General features: G+C 37.4%; 2 long non-coding RNA genes across 2 annotated transcripts; both read right to left on the reverse strand.

Moving 5' to 3' along the window:
• On the reverse strand, positions 1,446-4,981 carry LOC105171220. The gene is made up of 5 exons (XR_848556.2): positions 4,607-4,981; positions 2,827-3,068; positions 2,592-2,717; positions 2,382-2,496; positions 1,446-1,622 (listed from the first exon to the last, which is right to left on the reverse strand). It is a non-coding gene; the product is annotated as an uncharacterized LOC105171220 (long non-coding RNA).
• Positions 13,160-17,865, reverse strand: LOC105171221. The gene is made up of 3 exons (XR_848557.2): positions 17,611-17,865; positions 15,163-15,304; positions 13,160-13,851 (listed from the first exon to the last, which is right to left on the reverse strand). It is a non-coding gene; the product is annotated as an uncharacterized LOC105171221 (long non-coding RNA).

An 18,724-nucleotide genomic window follows, 5' to 3' on the forward strand; every position in this document is an offset into this window, starting at 1 on the left:
ATGCAAGCACGTCCACTTATAAACATATTAATATGCCGTTTTTGAGTAATGACTTACTTCCTCCAGTTGTTTCTTTTCTTCCATTATACGAAGTATCTCCTCCTTTGATATTCTCTTTTGTTTTATTGTTTCATATGCTTTCTTTTTCTCTTTCGTAAAGCATCCATTTTATTTTGTCGACTCAGGATTGAACCCCACAATCCATTATACAGGCTTTGTATTCACATGCCTAAGAAATCATCAATACAGTCATTTAAATAGGATAATAAAATAAACAATAGATCAATCTATATTAATTCACATATTTCAGTATGGTCGGTGATAAGATGGCATCAAGCCCTACCAAAGAAAATTCTCTCTCTTGGATAGCACTCAAAGAAACCTGTCACGGGCATGTCAAATGAATACTAAGTATCCAAAATTGTTCTGAAATATCCTAGATGCCATCAATATGTCACCCACTCACATATTTCAGTATGGTCAGTGAAGAAATGGCAGCAATATTTTCGTGACGTAGCCAATATGCTAGTAGGGAAGCTTCTCGGGCAAGCTTCAAAAACAACACTGTAGCTACAAGGAAATGAATTAACTCAATTTGGAATAATGAGCATGCCGAGAGCACATATTCTCATAACTTTCATATACTATAAAATCCTTAGCAAACAGAATTTCCAGAAATACTGGCACGAGCGTCTTTTTCCACGTGTGATAAAGTAAATAGTAATGTTTCTACACCAGGTATTACGAAAATTGGAAGCCTCGAAAGCAATAGATATCTGTGCAGATTCACAGAAAAATAAGTCCAGTTGTTCCATTCCATTTTGTCCTAAATGGCCTACTATACTCAATTCCAGCTGTGATGTGCTCAATTGAAAGGCTATTATTATATGACTGGTTTCCATGAACGAATGTTCGTGGCATTCCAACCACACAAGAACAGAAAGTGATTTCATTTTCTGTTAGAAACTGATTTCATTTTTTGTTTGAAAAGCTAGTTTGATTCAAGGATTATGAGTTACTATGAGTAACTTTATGAAGGTGATAAACGACTACCAACAAGTATGCAAGCCATTGTCTAGAATATTTATGGAAACTACTTGCTATAACAAAAATAAATTAAGTAATAGCACCCTCACTTAAACAACAAACTACTAACCAAGTACCTTGCATGCAGTAATATCGGCGGTTATGTCTTCATCTTATGAGCAGCAAAATCTAATTTTCAAGCACTCAATTGTCAATGCATCCAGAGCAACAACTCCAAGTTGGCAAGTGGATACTGCTATTTTTTCTTTTTCTTTTCTCATGTGGATATTGTTTTTTTTTTTTTCTGTTTCTTTTTCTTCTTTTTTTTATATATATTGCTTTTTTCTATTTTTTTTTCTTTTTTGTGGGGATTTCACTTTTTTTCTCTGTTTCTTTTCTTTTTCTTGGGGATATTGCTTTTTGTTATTATCTTTTTGTTCTTCTTTTTTTTGTATATATTGCTTTTTTTGTTTCTTTTTTTTTTTGTGCGCACATTCCTCTTTCTCTATGTTTCCTTTTTCTTCTTTTATGGATATTGCTTTCCTCATTTGCTTCCTAGTTCTCTTGTGCTTGTCTCCAAATGCATCTTCAGAAATCTGTAGAAAAAATACCAGAGAAATAGAGAGGTCAGTGTAGAACAACCAATCATTTATAAAATCGTTGTTGCAGTAGTATTGTATGGAGCAAACAAAATATGCAACTGCAGAATTTCACATAATTCTGTTGCAAATTTTTTCTGCACTAATTCGGCACATTCTACTAATGCAGAATTGAATTTTGGCAGCAACATAAATCAATATGCAGAAGAATTCATTTAAACATATTGAATTATGCAATTTATTTACACACAGAAGTTGGAAATGGAATGTGAGTTGCAGGATCCATGCATGAGGTTTAACACGTAATCTACGTTAGTTCTTACTTAAGATAGAGGTGCACAATTACATTAATTGGTTATCTAATCCTTGTGACTTACGTATTTCCTTAGAAACTTAACTATTTTCATGTAACATTGAAAATGCACTCCCTCATCCTCTTTCTCCTACCCAATCTTTAGGGAACCAAAAGAGCCTTAAATGAGTTCATCCGCTGTATCCTTTGTCATTCGACATCAAAAGATAATAATAGACACAACCAAGAATCAAAATTTAACAACTAGAAACAAGAGCACAAAAACAATCATTTTTTAGAGAAATCGAAAAACAGAGATAAGATGATCATTCTAGTTAATTCACATATTTATACACATATGTGTGCAAAGTGGTATTAATTAAAATAGCATTCATGGTAATTGAATGAATGAGAACATAGAAAATCTTCATAAAAACATTGACCACTAGGGAAAGGACAATTACCATAGAAATTTCTTCAGGAACTACCGTAGTTCATACAATAGTTCTTTCCATGGGGTTTGACGTTATGCGATATGTAAGCCTTTTTTCTGCAAACCTTGTGACCAGATGTCCTAAACTAAGAAAGCCAAAAATAGCTTAGGCGCCTTGAAGGTAGAGAATGGATTCCGGAGGAAGAAGAACAAAAAAAGGACAAATAAAGAAAATTCTTACCTCCAATTGATCCTAGTTCCACCGCATTTTTATCAATTTCAGCTACAATGGATTTTAGAGCATATTTTCCCTTTTCCCACTTCTACATCTCCTTCTTATATTTTTTCATCACAGCAGCTTCTTTTGCTATTTTCGAAGAATCAAGTAGATTAAATAATATGTTAGATAAATAAAAAACATGCAAGGACATACACATATAAACATATTGATATGCAGTTTTAGAGTAATGACTTACTTCTTTCAATTGTTTTTCCTTTCATTAGACGTAGTATCTCCTCCTTTGATTTTCTCTTTGGTGTATTATCAGTTAGACATTAGGCACCTGAATCATGATTGATCTTGATGTCCTCTTATCATCTTCTTCAATCCACGAATCAGTATGTAGTTTATCCTAAATATGGAATCAATTTGTCCCTCTCCAGGGGCAGATTATGTTTTTGGTTTCTTCCAAAGAGGTTTTTGCAATAAATCACAATGCTGCAAACAAAAATAATAAACATTTTTTCTTGATAAGTTACATGAACCTAAATCAATAAGGACAAGTGCCACCTAAGTGAAACCATAGCATGGTAGCATTACCACATTGGAAACTAAAAAGGATCCTAAATGGATGAAAAAGTTGGGAAATTTCTCAAGTTTAAAATATTTACAAGACTAACCATGCAAAAAGACACCCTACTCCATATACAGCTATTAATAGAGCTCATTATTTCATCAAGACGCCTGATGTTAACCACTTTGCCTGTATAACTTGGCACAATAATGGAAGGAATATCGAACATCAGAAACCTTGAAACATGATGAAGCAAATAACTTCATGCAGCTATAAGTACAAGAATGTCAAAAAAATGCACCATATATATCCATCACCGAAAGCATCCTCTATGAACTTTGATGGAAGAACATTAGCTCCTTCCCCAAACCAATCCTTGAAACTCTTGGTTTGGTTCTACCTTGCAATAAATGTTGAAATAAATTGATATTCTCGCACCAAGACTAGAAACTGAGTAACTTAGTCACCACCCCATTGGACTAACTGGTTGACTCAGTGCCAAGAAACTGTTTAGATAGCATATCAACTGTTGATACACACACACACATATATATATATATATATATATATGTGTGTGTGTGTGTGATTATGTATGCATGTGTTTGTCTTTTAATGGTAAAATAAATAAATATATCATATAACTGCAAATAAGATAAAACGAGTGAAAGAGATACACAGCAAAATCCCCTTCTCCACACACCATTATTCTAACCACAAATAGATAGACGCATACACCCTTACATATCCCTTAAACAGTTGTCTATTTCCACTGAATTTTTCTATTAAAGTATTTGCAGCAAATTCAAAGAATTAGACGAATTTCCTCCAAAAGAAAGACATCTTGTTTGACATGGGTAGAGAGAATTGTGGTACTATTCCCTTAAAGAAGCACCCTATTTACAACTCTCAACTTTCCTCTAAAACTCCTCCATATCAAAATCCTACATCAAATGACTGTCCTTCCATCAACAAGAGAATGCACTACTGGTAAGCAAATCTGTTTTATGCATCCTAGTTCAAGACCACATTGGTTCTTGAACTCACATTAATATTTAATGGTGAAATAATGAAATCGGATAGTTTTCAGTAAATTTTGTAAGGGATTCAACGAACCACAGATCAGTTTTGATCTTGTCACTGATGGACATGAGATTCGCTATTTAGAAAGTTGGAAGCAAGTAAGATGATTAAGCTAATTGGAGGCAGACAGAAAAGGATAAACACGTCATTCATGACACCAAAAGCTTGCGGAATGCAATGTCATAACATATAGCATAGTCCCTCAATACAAGCCAATTAATCAAGAAAGACAAGGAAAGGAACTGTAATGATTTCATTAATAGGTAGATTGGAGAAACCCTCTTCAAAAAAAAGGCAAGAAATGAAATGAAGAAACCCTCTTCACAAAAAATTCAAGAAAGGAACTGAAAGGAAGAGAAAAGTGGCTTTTGAGTATTTTTACCAGCAATTTTTTTCATTCTCGAATTTTTCTGTATTGTACCAACCTCCACCGCTGCTTCTCCTGCAGGTGTTGTCCTGCACAGGGGCACCATCAAGCTTAGTCACGTGCGCCTCCTTGACTCCGCCATCCTCAACATACTCCACTGAGGCTTTTTCACCAAACTAGGCATGCAGATTGGTGAATAAAGGCTTTTCTTGATTTTCGTTCCTTTGTTTTTTTAGGTGAGAAGAGGACAGAGGATAGGGGTAAAAACATGTCAGTGCGCTGTCACGAGGACGGTGATTTTGGGTATTTTTTCACTTTCTTGATTTTTCCGCATGGTGAGATGAAAGAAGAGGGGAGTTCAAATGAGGATTTATGAGGAGTGACTTTGAGGCTTTTTCTAGATTAAAAAGATTGAGAATAACTCTAACCAAGATAACAATATTTATACCAATTTAATCAAAGCCCCAAATAATCAACAAAAACCAAACTGCACTTCTACCCCCAACGAAGAGCAAAACAAATAACCAAAATCCAAAATAATTACCTGTGTTTTAACTGGATGGGTTGCGAAACAATTCTGGTACTATTTCCATGACCTGAACATGCTAAAACATGTAGAATTCAGTATGTTTTTCAGTTTGGAGAATGAGGATATGTGTGTTGGGAGTATAGAACTGGGAGTCTCAGGTGGGGTTTCAGGGGCTGCCCGCGCACTCGGCACCCTTGACACACATCAGCCACACAACAGCTCTACATGCCTGACCAAACAACCTTCTCCGAATGACGCTGGACTTCCACAGTCATAGAGTTTTAGGTGTTGGTCTTTTAACTTGTTTTGTTATTTTGCTTTTTTTGTTTTGATTGCTCAGCAGATCATTTTTCAATCTTTTTAATGTCTATTGCTTTCCATAGGATTTATTTTTAAGCCTATTATAGGGGGGGGGGGGGGGTTGGGGGGGGTCGGGGCGGACGGGGCGGGCGGGGGCAAGGCGGCCCCCCCGTAGCCCCCAAGCCTCGGCCGTCCTCATGGCTTGGGCGTGGCTTGTGTTGGCCTTGTTTTGGCGGCGAGAGTCCGGCAAAGGGACTCCGGTTTTATTGCTTTGTTACTGCTTTGTTATTTGCTTTCTGTTGTTTAGATTGCTCAAGGGGACGTTACGCCTCTTATGTTGCAAATTTCAGCTTTTCTAGTGTCTAGTGTAGACGATAGGATTTATTTTTTGAAGCCTTAGGGGGGGGGGGGAATGAGTTCAAGAAGTTTGGTTTAGGGACGTGTTAGAGTCCCCCTCAAGGCGATCCCCTTGCTCTAGCATTGTTGTCTACTATATACGCACTTTTCAATTTAATGCAATCCACTTTCTGAAATCATGTGTTCAAATTGCTGTCGTTGATGTTGTTGCTTTCTACTATGATTCCTGTTGGTGCGCTGCGTTAGTGCCGAGCGAGAGTGTGTGTTGCGATTGGCGAAAGTAGTTGGCGGACTACTAGCCACACTGTGCTCCTTTCTACGCATTGCGGAAGGAGCCTCGTGAGAGAGGGTCGGACACTCCCAGTTGACTAAATTGGAAGAGAAGGTATCTTCCCTTGAATCTAAGATCACGGTGCTGAATTCGGAGCTGGATGAATGTCAGCAGGTGATCCAAGAGATGGCTGGTGCCTTTGGAGGCGATGGTTTCGCTGATATGCAGAGTGACATGGAACAAATGTCTATTTAGATAGGTCTGCTCCAATGTGCACTGAGTAACGCCTTTGTTGTTGCTCATTACACCGGTCTAGGCTTCGGTTTCCCAAGCCGAAGGCCTAAGCGGTGTTTGTGATGCGACGGAGGTCGAGAACTTCCTCTTTGACATGGAACATTACTTCCTTGCCACAGACGTGCAGGACAAGACTGGGAAGGTGTTGACTGCAATCATGTATCTGACTGGTGATGTCAAGTTGTGGCGGCGTACCGAGTATGCGGAGATACAAGCACTTCAAGTGCGACTTGATACGTCGGCCCTTCTTTGGGAGGCAATTCGAGAGCAGTTCTTCCCAGAGAATGTCGAGTATAATGCCAGGTGGGCATTGCGGAAACTGGAGTATACAGGTTCCGTGCGGGAATATGTGAAAGCTTTCTCAGCACTGATGCTGAATATCCGAGACATGTTGAGAAGGATAAGCTGTTCATTTTCATGGAAGGTTTGAAATGGTGGCAGCGTCTTAAGTTGACACGCCAACGGGTGACTGATTTGAGTTCGCTATGACAGCGGTCGAACGCTTGGCAAATTTCAACTCAGAGACTCGGAGGGATAGGCAGACGACGCTTAGCCCCGCACATAATAAGCCGGGTGGGGTTAGATCATTTAGGAGTAACTCGAACAGAGGTGGGGGAGAGAAGCCCCATGCTCAGATTAGCTCATAGGGTAGTTCAGGCAGGAACAAGCCCCAAGTGAATAGGTAGGGGGCACGGCAAAGGAGCAGCGGGTGCTTCCTGTGCGATGGTCCGCATAGATTTTGGGATTGCTCGAAGAAACAATTGTTGAATACGCTGGCGACCTTTACCGACAAGGCGTCGTCCGCGAAGAGTGAGGAGCTACAAGCATTGGCAGGTGGCGAGAATGACTCAGAGGATAATGAGGAAAATTTGGGCACCGTATCCCAATGGTGTAGTACATTGTCCACGGTGGCGGAAAAGAAGGTTGCGCCACCCCTTGCGAGAAAGACTGTCCCGACTCTTACTGTGTAATAGCCGGAAGAAGAAGTACAGCCCCGAAATTCTAGGAAGAAAGGGTTGATGTTTGTTGATGTGAAGCTTCATAGCAAGCCCATTCATGCTATGATTGATATTGGAGCCTTTCACAACCACCTTGCGAGCGCCAAAGTTGCGAGACTCGGGCTCGTGCTGGAGAAGGGAGTTGGTCGAGTGAAGGCGATTAACTCGGCCACACAACCCATTGTTGGTGTGGCCAAGTTTGTGATGATTAAGGTTGGTGCTTATGAGGGTAAGACCAATCTTTCTATCGTGGTGATGGACGACTTCAAGCTTATCCTCGGACTTGAGTTTTTACGGGATAGGCGAACAACGGTTTTGATTCGCTAATGATGATGGGGGCAAAACCTTGCTTCATCCCAACATTGGCCGGACGCACAGGAGAAAAGAATCAGTCAACCATGTAGTTTGAGAAGGGGAGCAAGCAGAATGAGCTATCCTGCTTGTGCACTCTTCGTTTTGAGGAGATGGAGGAGGTGTTAGGGCCCATCCATGGCGAGAGAAAGAAGCTACTGAAAGAATTTCAGGACATGATTCCAGATGAGCTGCCTCGGAAGCTACCGCCGAAGAGGGTGGTGGATCACGGGATTGAGTTGGTGCCTGGCACGGACCTCCCACCAGGGCGCCATACAGAATGACGCAACCTGAGCTTGTGGAGCATAGGAAGCAGTTGAAGGATATGCTCCCTACGCATGTGTTGTGACTATCGAGCGTTGGATAAGATCACTGTGAAGAATAAGTATCCCATACCGTTGGTGGCAGACTGCATCAACCATTTAAGTCCGGCGAACTATTTTACAAAGATAGACTTGAGGTCGGGCTATTGGCATGTCCGAATCAAGAAGGGCGATGAGGCGAAAACGACAGTTGTCACGAGGTAAGGAGCTTTGGAGTTTCTTGCCATGCCTTTCGCCCTGACTAACGCTCCCACAACCTTTTGCACCCTGATGAACCAGGTACTTCACAGTTTTCTTTATGAATTTGTGGTGGTGTACTTGGACAACATTGCAGTATACAATAGAGCCTTGGTCGAGCACGAGGACCATTTGCGGCATGTTCTGACGAGACTTCGTGAGCACGAGCTATATGTGAAGGTGTCGAAGTGCTCGTTTGCTCAGGAAACCATCAGTTTCTTAGGGCACATTGTGGAGAGAGGACCCATTCGGATGGACCCCAAGAAAGTGCAGGCTATTGAGTGGAGACTGTCGAGCGATGTTCATGACTTACGCTAATTTCTTGGCTTGAGGAATTATTATCGGTGCTTTGTGAAAAGCTACTCCAAAATAGCACAGCCCTTGACAGATTTACTCAAGAAGATAGAGACTTGGAATTGGACGCCCCAATACTAAGTTGCCTTCGAGAATTTGAAGAAAGCGATGGTGATAGATCCTGTGTTGGCCTTACCAGATATGTCGAAGCCATTCATGGTGGAGACAGACACTTCAGATTTTGGGTTAGGAGGAGTCCTAATGCAAGACGGCCATCCAGTTGCCATTGAGAGCAGAAAGCTTAAGGATGTTGAGCGGCGCTATTCTGTGCACGAGAAAGAATTGCTAGCCGTGGTTCATTGTCTTAGACTATGGCGGCATTATTTGTTAGTCTCTCCCTTCGTGGTCAGGACGGACAATACTACAGTGAGTGATTTCATATCGCAGTCGCAGCGACCAGTAGGTAGACACATTGGCAGAAGTTGTTGTCGGAGTTTCATTTTATGTTGGAGTATCGGGCTGGCTCCAGCAATCATACGGCAGACGCCCTGAGCTATAGGGCGGATTTGGGGATTTGGATTCAGTACGAGCGCTCCCTCTAGCAGTTGCTACCTCTATAAGAGATCGAGTGCGGGAGTTACTACCGAGAGATCCTGCAGTCAGGGCCTGATCCAGCTTGTCGGGTAGGGCAAGGCTCGACAGTTTTGGATTGAAGATGGATTGCTGATGACCAAGAGAAACCGCCTATATGTGCCGAAAGGTCGGGACCTATGGAAATCATTATTTCTGAATGCCACGACACTTTTTGGGCGGGACATCAAGGAAAGGAGCGCACTTATGCTTTGGTGTAGAGGGCCTACTATGGACATAGATGCGGGACGATGTTGAGACGTATGTCCGCACTTGCTTGATATGCCAGCAGGACAAGACAAACAATCAGAAGAAAACTGGTTTGCTGCAACTACTTCCCATACCAAAGAGACCCTGGAAAAGCGTCTCCATGGAATACATTTGTGGATTGCCTAGTGTGGGATACCTTAGCACTATCATCGTCATGGTGGACCGATTATCAAAATATAGTACTATCATTGCAACCCCACAACATCTTACGGTGGAAGGGATGGATCATCTCTTCTTCAAGCATATTGTTAAGTATTGGGGCCTACAGAAGGACATCGTCAGTGACCGATACTCCCGTTTCACTGGCGCCTTCTAGATTGAGCTATTCAAAATGCTTGGGTCCAAACTTTATATGAGCTCGAGCTAACATCCACAATTCGATGGTCAAACAGAACGCTTTAATTCTATGTTGGAGGACTACCTTCGACACGTTGTGCGTGGTACGCAAAAGGATTAGGTGAAGCTCTTGGATGTCGTTCAGCTGTGTTTTCTTCCACTAAACAAGAGCGCTTTTGAAATCGTCACTGGGCAACAACCGCTCCTTCCTCACACTCTTGACACCCCAAAAAGTGTGAGATCCCCTCTCGCTCGAGTTTCTCTCAGGGGTGGAAGCAAAACATTGATATCACTAGAAGTTTCCTGGAGAAAGCTCAGAAGCGGATGAAGAAGTATGAAAATCAGAATCGATGCTTCATCGAGTTCAATCCGGGAGATCTTGTGATGGTGAAGGTCCCAAGCCCGAGATTAACAAAGTCATCAAGGGGGAGAGATCCTCGATTGATGCAGACGTATGTGGGCCCTTTATCTATCATCAAGCATATTGGGACGGTGGCTTACAAGATAGAGTTGCCTTCCTAGTAGAAAACCCACAACGTCTTCCATGTGAGCCAGTTGAAAAAATATTCGGCATATAAGGAGGACGATGCCTGCAATCAACACAGCTGCCCATAGCTTGAATTAACAAAGACTAAGGAGAAGGTGGCTGAAGCGATCCTGAATCATCGAGTTACGAGTACAGCAAAACGAGATCACATAGAGCACTTGGTAAAATGGAGGGGATGTAGCAGCGAGGAGAACACCTGGGAGCGGGTGACGAAACTCAAGGCGTTTCTACCACTTTTCGAAGCCTACCATGCTTCCCTGGCGCCGAGGACGTCGCCATCTCAGGAGGGCAGGGTGTCAGGGGCTGCCCACGCAATCGGCACCCTTGACGCACATCGGCCACACAACAGCTCTACATAGCCGACCAGACAACCTTCGCCGACAGACACTGGACTCCTGCAGTCATAAAGTTTTAGGTTTTGGTCTTTTATCTTACTTTGTTATTTTGATTTGTTTTGTTTTGATTGCTCAGGAGACGTTAGGCCTCCTGAGGTGTGTTTTTCAATCCTTTTAATATCTATTGCTTTTAATAGGATTTATTTTTTTAGGCTATTATAGGGTAGAATGAGTTTAAAAAGCTTAGTTTAGTGACGTGTTAGAGTTCCCCTCAAGGCGATCTCCTTGCTCTAGCATTGTTGTCCACTGTATACGAACTTTTCAATTTAATGCGATCTACTTTCTAAAATCGTGTGTTAAAGTTGTTGTCATTTCTATTGTTGCTTTCGTATTGTGATTCCTGTCGGTGCGTTGCGTTAGTGTCGAGCGGGAATGTGTGTTGCGATTGGCGAAAGTAGTCGCGGACTACTAGCCATACGGTGCTCCTTTATGCACATTGCGGAAGGCGCCTCGTAAAAGGGGAAGGAACCAGAATTTTTATTGCTTTTTGGGTTTGTGAAATGAGGGAATGTGAAGCAATGCACCGTTTCTCTCTCTTCCTCTCCCTTTTTATCTTTTATTATCCCACCTCTTCTCCTACCAATATTTCCTTGTACTTTTAAGGAATAATCCTTTTGCCTACTCTATACTTATTAATTGTCTTTTTTAATATTATCAATTTTATTTTTTCATATCATTAAATTTATTATCTCATATAAAATACATTAATGAAAAATCAGTTATTTTTTTTTCTTTTTTCCAAAAAATAAAATGAATGAAAAGTCAATTAATTTTCTAGTTAAAGAAATGAAATAGCATATTTAATATAATTTACAATAATAATTAAATATTGTAATAGGCCGAGCCCAATTTGTTGATAGGGCTCAAACCATATTGAATCTCACACTGTTGATGGGCTTTGTTTGCTATTATACTGGGTCGATTTGAATCTCACACAGTTAATATAATGTGATATACTCAAATGTATGTACACAATTAATTTAAAATTTAAAAAAAAACTAATTATTATATTAAAAATATGTTAATTAGATAAATAAATTAATAAAAGTAATAAAAAAAAAGTATGAGAAAATATTGAAAAAGAAGAAAAAGGCATATGGAAGTTGAGAATAGACAAAATGCAAAGTTGAGAATAGAGGGGAAAAAATATTAATAAAATATTTAAGAAATAAAAAAATTGATATACCATAAAAATTGAAGGCACCATTTGGATACTTTTCAATTATATGTAGTATAGATTTTTATTCAAAGTAACGAAGAATTGTGTTTTTGTAAAGATATAGACAAATATCTAATATTATTATCCTTTTCATGGTTAAGGTTAAATTTCATGAATGTATAATAAGTTCTACAAAAACAACATTGAGGGCAAGCCTCCAAATAGCTGAGCAAAAACACTAAAACATGATCGTATTTTGATAATTATTTACAATTTTTAACTTTTAATCGTAGGAATAATTTTTTTATCTACTTATTGTCATGTCCGTTAAGTAATATTTGTTTTAATTCCTTCAGTAACGTTATAAATTATGTTGGTTTTGGAATTAACTACAATAAGCATTTGTATAATTTATTATGTAAACAAAAATTATAATAATTCTTTCTAAAAATAATTTTTTAAAAATTAATTATATCATAATCCATTATATAACCGATGGGTCAAACTGGGTGTCCAAATATTTAATATACAATGGTCATCATAAACAAAATAATCTTGCATATCATTCCATGTTTACGGTTTTGTGGTAAATAATTCTGTAGGAACCAATATTTCGATTAGTTTTTGATAACCATTTAACATTTTTCTTGAATATTCTGAACGAATTTTGTAAGCAATAAAACCAAATAAAATTAAAAAAATTTTCATAAAGTGATAAATTAATACTATCAAGAACAAAAAAAAAAAAGCTTTGATATCCATAGAAATTTATACATAATTGAGAGACTATTAATATAACATCTAAGTCAGAATCCAACTAATAATTTAATTTTAACATAAATTAACTAATTGCAAAATTACTACACATAATTTAGTAATCAATTATTCTATGAAAAAGGTATAATTGTCATTACAAAAAAGCAAGAAACATAAAACATGATAAATAAAGTATTCTATTAAAATTCTATCTCAATTCAACTATAAGGAAAAAATATAAAACACAGCGTATAGATAGAAAACTTCAATAACAAAAGTGCGCTTATTATACTATATTATATTATATAGTATTATAGTATATCATACTATAACAAAAGTGTGAACTCCACATATGTTTATCTCAATTAGGAAAAGGCAGTTATTATCTTTTATGGACTCCAACCAAGTGCTCTTTATTATATTATATTATATATTATTATTATGCTTTACTACAATAAAAATGTAACTCCACCTATGTTTTATTTCAATGAGGAAAAGACATTTATACCTATAAGACTATTTTAAACAATAAATGAAAATGTATGATGTTGGAGTAAACATGAAAAGAAATTTACTAATCCAATTCTGCCTCACGTTGTTACCTGGCTCTCCTTAGTTCAACATTTGTTGCTGTTTTCACTTCCCTTCCTGCCAATTCTTACATGTCAGAGGGTTGTAAATGCTAGCAGTAACTTAGTTCAACCTCAGTCCGATCACGCAAGACCACCATCTATACCAGAGAAACAGATTACAATGTAGGGAGGGGGAGAAGGAAAATATACACTTTTTTGTAACTACATAGGATTCATCATCTCACGTTCTAGGACTCTTTTAGTTGACTGTGTATCCTGTGCACCAAAAAGCTGAAGAATAGAGAGCAACAACACAGTTCCAGCAAGGTGATAGAATAGAAATATTGTTCCTAAGTACAGTAAATTAGAGCAGCAAAAATACAGAAGAAATACACTCCAATCTGTTCAAAAACCACGAAAATAAAGAGGAGGAATTGATAATGCTTCACAATACCTCACTAACAATGCGCCACTTCTTAAGCTACTTAAATCCAACCAAGTCCTTTGGGAAAGCCTGGTTCTTGACCCTGCGACTCGTAAGCACTGCTAAATCAAAATCCCCTTCCTCTATTTCATGGATTAACGTCCTCCAATTCCTCTAGTCTCATCCACAACATCCTTAAATATCTCCACTTACTCTTCTACATGTTTACATATCCTCATATTGGCATCAACCAAATTCTCAAAACCAAAGCATTTGTTGGAAACCAAGAAACATCATTTATAAGACACACACTCACATTACATAATTTCACATAAAAATTGCAAAACCACACATAAAAACTCATTCTCAATGTCAATAACACAGTAGTGTGACAATCATTTCAACAAACATTCATAAATCACCATAAAAATGCAAATTTAGCAAGTACTAAACCCCTTATTATATGACAGTCAAAGAAAATTCTAAAGAGTGAAGCCCACAAAATCTATCTCCTCTGGATAGGGAGCTATAGAAGGGACCTCAGTACTACTACACAAAGAAGAAACTGATTTTGTATGCACAACATGTCCCCTAGCTTTTTTCCCTACTTCCACTCTAGCAAAATTTTTCAAGCAACAAATTATCTTTAAATATAGTAATAAAACTACAGCCAGGAAAGTTTAAAAAATAATAAAACAGCAGAAACAATTATGGCCAGCCATTGCACACTAACCTTACTTAACATCACATGATATGCCAAAAAGGGGATTGTTGAAGGCACTATTTAGCTCTTCTCTTTTCATTTTTACCAACCGTAATCATATTAGAAGCAAGAAGAAATCTAGATAAATAGAAAGAAGATACGATGTGGTAGAAGTTTACTGTTATAAAGTATCAATAAACTAAGAAAATATTAGTATTCATAATTAATCAAAGTCTTATTCTTATACATGTATAAACACCGATCCATTTGAGCATAATGTTAATCATGTTGTAGCTAAGTACTAATCATTTAACAAGCAATCATTTCAATAATTCAAACTCTGCACCTTCAATTCTCTCCCCTAGTTCCCCTTTCTCGAATTGAAGAACTAGCTCAGTGGCAAAAAATATTAATTGTGAGCAACTTATAATGGTGCACAAGCAATGCAAGAAAAAACGTTTTCTCAAGGATACATGAAATAATAGCACATGGCATTTGTCAATCAACTTTTTCCGCTTCCTGTCAATTATTTTTTAATTACACTTAATAAGCACTACTATTTCCTCAAGTACCTCTATCTCCAACCATGAAGGAAGAGAAGGTTGGTTAAGAAAGAAGAAACGTGTGCTAAAGCAACAAAACCCTAACATCCTTCTATTCTTTCCTTTGTTCTTTTGGCTATCCAAAACGTCTACTCCAATAAAATGAAAGTTTGAAAGCACCACTAAATTACCAAAACTAGAAATAGAATAGAATAGTATTAAGGAAAATGAAATTCACATGAGAGGATTTAATGTGAACACCAAAACTCAAGAGAATCCTTACTTTTCACATAGTTGAATCTTTGCATTGTTTGCAAACCCAACAATTTCTACAGACGACCAGAATGCAGCAGTGTATGTGCGCATCCATGCTGTAAGTGTACCATGACGAAGTCTTCCTTCCTGGGAGACATTGTTTCACCGAGCTGTGTAAACAAAGTAAGTTTGCATTCAAAATTATGATATGGAAGGACAATAACAACATCAAAATTGACACATGCTAAATAAAATGATCCCTACTTACAGCACCGAAAAAACCAAGCAAACTTTGCGAATTTAACCACGAAATTACCACAGTTTGGCAAGATGCCTTCACAGCTCTTTTCGTGAGTCCATTTGAGTTTAATTAATTAAAGTTTAGGCCAAAAAAGTCCAAAGATTCATTTAATCCAATTATATAAATCTAAGCCTAAAACACTAAGTAATTAATCCAATCAATTAATTAAGTCAAACCTAATAAATCAATGCAATTAATTCAAAGGTGTTAAGCCCAAAATTAAGTAATCTAATTAACTAATTCTTGAGACATCCCTCTAATGAATTATTAAATAAATGATCCAATCATTTATATATATTCTGCTTGAATTAATTTAATTCAAGTAAATTAATTCATTTCTTTCTGAATTAATTCTAAATCAAGTCCACCAATTCCATAGTGACTCGTGTGTGACTCTTTAGGTTCACCCTCAGCTAGACTTGAGCATTGTGTCCAACACAAATAATTAATTAAATTAAATTAAATTAATTATTTTCAATTAACCAATAATCAGAAACGCCTGTCACCATGGGTGGCCGTCTACCAACGGTCCACGGCACTAGAGACTAGGTGAATGTTGGCGTGAATGTTTAGGCTCTCGAGTTCATACAGGTACGGTCCTTCCATCGATCATCTCCCGACCTTAGTCTAGGGCATGAAATTGGGCGTCGGTTCCCACCATAGACCAAACAACTATGCTGAAACTTAAGATGCGTTTAGACTATTGATCAACAAAGAAAACCATTTTCTATTCGACCAATTGCTATGTCTAAACGATATATCCATCAAATACTGATAGGGGACGGATTCTATCTTGAAATCCATCGTCCTCAATACATAATCTGACTACACTAAACAAGGCTTATAATGACTAAATCGAAGACATAGTCATCTCTTCCCAAATCCAAGATATAGCAATCATGTGCATGCGACGGCCATCCTCAAGTCCAAGGACTAATCCTGTACTATCGGAGCCGGGAATTCAAGTCATACCGACCAAGCCTCCAAGACTTCCATATAACGATTCCCGCGAGTCAATTCAATCAGCTAACAACCTTATCAACTAATCCACTAAAATTGCATAGACATCCCATGTCTATCACCGATGAAACACGGAACTCGTCAATGAATGCAATACTTAGTGCAAGTCTCTATAGGACTCTCGATCTCCAGTTACAAGGTTCTCGACTTGGAATGTTTCAAACTAACCCTAAGAAGTTGGTTTCATAGCTGTCATCCAATACGCAACACAACTACATGGGCTATTCAATTGGTCTGCAGCAATTTGTTGTGACGTTCAAACACCATGCAACGTAAATGGTAAGCACAACAAACACATGATGTCACAGATGAATGCTTTCTACATTCATCAGGATAATATCACATTAATAAAGATTGATAAATGGTTCTCAAAATCGCAAATTCAATTGGCTTTCTGGTCACCATTCTAACAGTTCCTAATAATTTTTCAAATCTATTCATTTTAATATCCATACTTTCAGCAATTAAGAATAAAATACAAATACTTATGTCACCATTTTCATTAGCATTTTCTGAACAGTTTTTGGCAGCATCTCTGTTTTAACTTAAAAGTTCTTTCCAGTCGAAAATATAGTTGATAAAGGCTCTATTTTTACTCCAAATGTTGCGATTTGTGTCTAGTTTAATTTCTAACAAGAATCATACAAATTGGATCTCTATGTAATAAATTATAAAGGCTTTAGTACAGCCTGGTCAGATTGGAACAAATTTAAACCTCTTACTTTAATATTCTCTCAAACTCATTTACTCTTCCAAAAATCACCAAATTTTCATAATATAGTTTCCTATGTTCGTAGTTTCATTTTGGGAAAGAATTATGCAAATTGAACCAATAGAAAGCTACAAGGTTTTAAATATACTTTGTCTGATTCCCTACAGAGAGCAACAGAATATTTTCTTTTTTTTACCCATTCAAAAGACCGTTTTAGCTTCTAGTCAAAACTATAAAGTTTTAATACACATCTCAAAGTTTTCAAAGACTCAAGAATCACTAAATGTTAACTGGTATACGCTTTATAATTTCGATTTACAGAGGCTGATCGAAACAGAGCTTTTCCTACTGTCTTTCTTCCATCTTTATTGGTTTATTTTCTTTAATTTCAACTAACATCCAGTTCCTCTACGAATTTAGACATGTAAAATGAATAAAATTACCAAATTCAGCTGTGTAAGCAGTTTATGATTGATGGAAACGGAGGAACTTCCAACTCCCCCCCTCCTCTTCTCTTCTCTTTTTTTCTCCTTCCCTCTTCTCTCCACCGCCTCACTCTTTTTCTCTTTTTTCTTTTGTTTTCTTCCTACACTCTTCTTGTATATATCTACCTTATATGTCTAAATGTGTATGTATCGCTCTCTTCTCTCCTCTCTTCTCTTCTTTCTTCCACCGCTTCTCTCCTTTGTCTCTCCTTCTTTTTTCGTTCTTTCTACATTCTTCTCTTATATATATAACTCATATGTTTACATATATATATATATTTATATATTCATATAAGTTAAAAATGGGGGTGTGTGTGTGTTTATATATGAAGATATTAAGATATATATACATGTTGATAAAGATGTGAGAAAAGATTTTTCTTTTCTTGTCCTACTCCACCATCTTTATCCTTATTTTCTTTGCTAATTCGTTGTGTAGTATGTATATGTATATACATATTAAGAAAAGATTGTTTTTGACTCCCCTTCATTCTTACAAATCTACACTTCAATCCAAAAATTCTTATTTTACAAGTATTGGAATGCCTACAATAATTTATCTCATCTTTTTAATTATCACATTAACCCTAAATATTATATAACTCATAACTCTATATATCCATATTCATATCCTTATACTTAATAAATGAGAATTCTAGGTAATAACTCTAGGGGCGTTACAGAAAGGAGTCGAGAGTTGAAATATGTTTGCAGTAATCTACCAAAACTTGCTATACCACAAGACGAGGATGAATTGGTACTCTACACAGACACCGATGACTATAGACACTGATGACTATACAGGGGAAGAACCTTGTATATATAAAAGAGGATTATTGTTATTAGAACAACAAATCCAAGTCTAGCATATTAACTAGAAGGAGTTCTTTGCAATTTGGAAGGCTTTTAAAATTGACCTCTATTTTTACTTGCTAAAGAATTCATGTTAAAAGTTGATGGTACTAATGTAAAGGATTTTTTGAAGAATAAATTAGAATTTAAAATTGAGAAGGCTTGTACTATCAGATGGCAAGCATAATGCTAATATTATTGTTATAAAATCTCATAAGAA

Source organism: Sesamum indicum, linkage group LG9, assembly GCF_000512975.1.
Source record: "Sesamum indicum cultivar Zhongzhi No. 13 linkage group LG9, S_indicum_v1.0, whole genome shotgun sequence".
Classification (NCBI taxonomy): Eukaryota; Viridiplantae; Streptophyta; class Magnoliopsida; order Lamiales; family Pedaliaceae; genus Sesamum; species Sesamum indicum.